Below are 3,209 nucleotides of genomic sequence, written 5' to 3' on the forward strand. Positions count from 1 at the left end.
TATATCAAATGAGATGTTAAATTATTATATTATCATGATATTATGATGTATGAATATCTCTTAATATGATACATACATTAAAATATCATTACAACGATAATCGTTACATATAAGTCTCGTTTCGTAATTCTTGAGTTAGTATTCTTGTTTTTACATATGTAGTTCATTGTTAACATACTTAATGATATATTTAAATATCATTTTATCATGTTAAATATAGTGTATCAATATCTTAATATGATACATATGTATTTAGTAGACGTTATCATAACGATAATCGTTATATATATCATTTCAAGTTTCTTAACTTAGTAATCTCATTTCTTATGTATATCACACATTGTTAATATACTTAGTGAGATACTTACTCATCATAATCTCATGTCAACCATATATATATATATATATATATATATATATATATATATATATATAACACAACATTTAGTTTTTATAAATTTGTAACGTTCGTGAATCGCCGGTCAACTTGGGTGATCAATTATCTATATGAAACTTATTTCATTTAATCAAGTCTTAACAAGTTTGATTGATTAACACGTTGGAAACATTTAGTCATGTAAATATCAATCTTAATTAAGATATATAAACATGGAAAAGCTCGGGTCACTACAGTACCTACCCGTTAAATAAATTTCGTCCCGAAATTTTAAGCTGTTGAAGGTGTTGACGAATCTTCTGGAAATAGATGCGGGTATTTCTTCTTCATATGATCTTCACGCTCCCAGGTGAACTTGGGTCCTCTACGAGAATTCCATCGAACCTTAACAATCGGTATCTTGTTTTGCTTATGTCTCTTAACCTCGCGATCCATTATTTCTACGGGTTCTTCAATGAATTGAAGTTTTTCATTGATTTGGATTTCGTCCAACGGAATAGTGAGATCTTCTTTAGCAAAACATTTCTTCAAATTAGAGACGTGGAAAGTGTTATGTACAGCCTCGAGTTGTTGAGGTAGCTCCAGTTGGTAAGCTACTGGTTCGACACGATCTATAATCTTGAATGGTCTAATGTACCTTGGATTTAGTTTCCCCCGTTTACCAAATCGAACAATGCCTTTCCAAGGTGAAACCTTAAGCATGACCATTTCTCTAATTTCAAACTCTATATCTATTCTTTTACTGTCCGCGTAGCTCTTTTGTCGACTCTGGGCGGTTTTCAATCGTTGTTGAATTTGGATGATTTTTTCGGTAGTTTCTTGTATTATCTCCGGACCCGTAATCTGTCTATCCCCTACTTCATTCCAACAAATCAGAGACCTGCACTTTCTACCATAAAGTGCCTCAAACAGTGCCATCTCAATACTAGAATGATAACTGTTGTTGTAGGAAAATTCTGCTAACGGTAGGTGTCGATCCTAACTGTTTCCAAAATCAATAACACATGCTCGTAGCATGTCTTCAAGCGTTTGTATCGTCCTTTCACTCTGCCCATCAGTTTGTGAATGATAGGCAGTACTCATGTCTAGATGAGTCCCCAATGCTTGTTGCAACGTCTGCCAGATCATTGAAACAAATCTACCATCCCTATCAGAGATAATAGAGACGGGTATTCCATGTCTGGAGACAACCTCCTTCAAATACAATGCCAACTTCTCCATTTTGTCATCTTCTATCATTGGCAGGAAGTGTGCTGACTTGGTGAGACGATCAACTATTACCCAAATAGTATCATAACCACTTGCAGTCCTTAGCAATTTAGTAATGAAATCCACGGTAATGTTTTTCCATTTCCATTCCGAGATTTCAGGTTGTTGTAGTAGACCTGATGGTTTCTGATGTTCAGCTTTGACCTTAGAACACGTCAAACATTCTCCTACATATTTAGCAATATCGGTTTTCATACCCGGCCACCAAAAGTGTTTCTTGAGATCTTTATACATCTTCCCCGCTCCGGGATGTATTGAATATATGGTTTTATGTGCTTCTTTAAGTACCATTTCTCTCACATCTCCAAACCTTGGTACCCAAATTCTATCAGCCCTATATCGGGTTCCGTCTACCCGAATATTAAGATGTTTCTCTGATCCTTTGGTTATCTATTTCTTCAACTTTCCTTCTTTTACAACTCCCTGTTACGCCTCCTTTATTTGAGTAGTAAGGTTAGTACGAATAATTATATTCATATCTTTTACCCGTATAGGTTCTCTGTCCTTTCTACTCAAAGCTTCGGCTACCACATTCGCCTTCCCCGGGTGGTATCGAATCTCAAAATCATAATCATTCAACAGTTCAATCCACCTGCGTTGTCTCATATTCAATTGCTTCTGATTAAATATATGTTGGAGACTTTTGTGGTCGGTATATATAATACTTTTGACTCCATATAAATAATGCCTCCAAGTTTTTAATGCAAAAACAACAGCACCCAATTCCAAATCGTGAGTTGTATAATTTTGCTCGTGAATCTTCAATTGTCTAGACGCATAAGTAATCACCTTCGTTCATTGCATTAATACACAACTGAGACCTTGCTTTGATGCGTCACAATAAATCAAAAAATCATCATTCCCTTCAGGCAATGACAATATAGGTGCCGTAGTTAGCTTTTTCTTCAATAACTGAAACGCCTTCTCTTGTTCATCCTTCCATTCAAATTTCTTCCCTTTATGCGTTAATACAATCAAGGGTTTTGCTATTTTGGAGAAATCTTGGATGAATCTTCTGTAGTAACAATCCAATCCTAAAAATTGACGTATATGCTTCAGAATTTTTGGGGTTTCACACTTTTCAACGGTTTCGATCTTTGCCGGGTCTACCTGGATACCTTCTCTGTTCTCTATGTGACCGAGGAATTGAACTTCTTCCAACCAAAATGCACACTTTGGAAACTTAGCGTACAGTTTTTCTTTCCTCAATACTTCTAGCACTTTTCTCCAATGTTCTTCGTGCTCTTGATCATTCTTTGAGTAAATAAGTATGTCATCGATGAAAACAATGACAAACTTGTCAAGATATGGCCCACACACTCGGTTCATAAGGTCCATGAACACAGCTGGTGCGTTAGTCAAACCAAACGGCATAACCATAAACTCGTAATGACCATAACGCGTCCTAAAAGAAGTTTTTGGAATATCATCCTCCTTTACTCGCATTTGATGATATCCAGAACGTAAATCGATTTTCGAATAAATCGACGAGCCTTGTAGTTGATCAAATAAGTCATCAATTTTCGGCAGTGGATAACGGTTT

This window comes from Rutidosis leptorrhynchoides, chromosome 9 (genome assembly GCF_046630445.1).
Source record: "Rutidosis leptorrhynchoides isolate AG116_Rl617_1_P2 chromosome 9, CSIRO_AGI_Rlap_v1, whole genome shotgun sequence".
Lineage (NCBI taxonomy): Eukaryota > Viridiplantae > Streptophyta > Magnoliopsida > Asterales > Asteraceae > Rutidosis > Rutidosis leptorrhynchoides.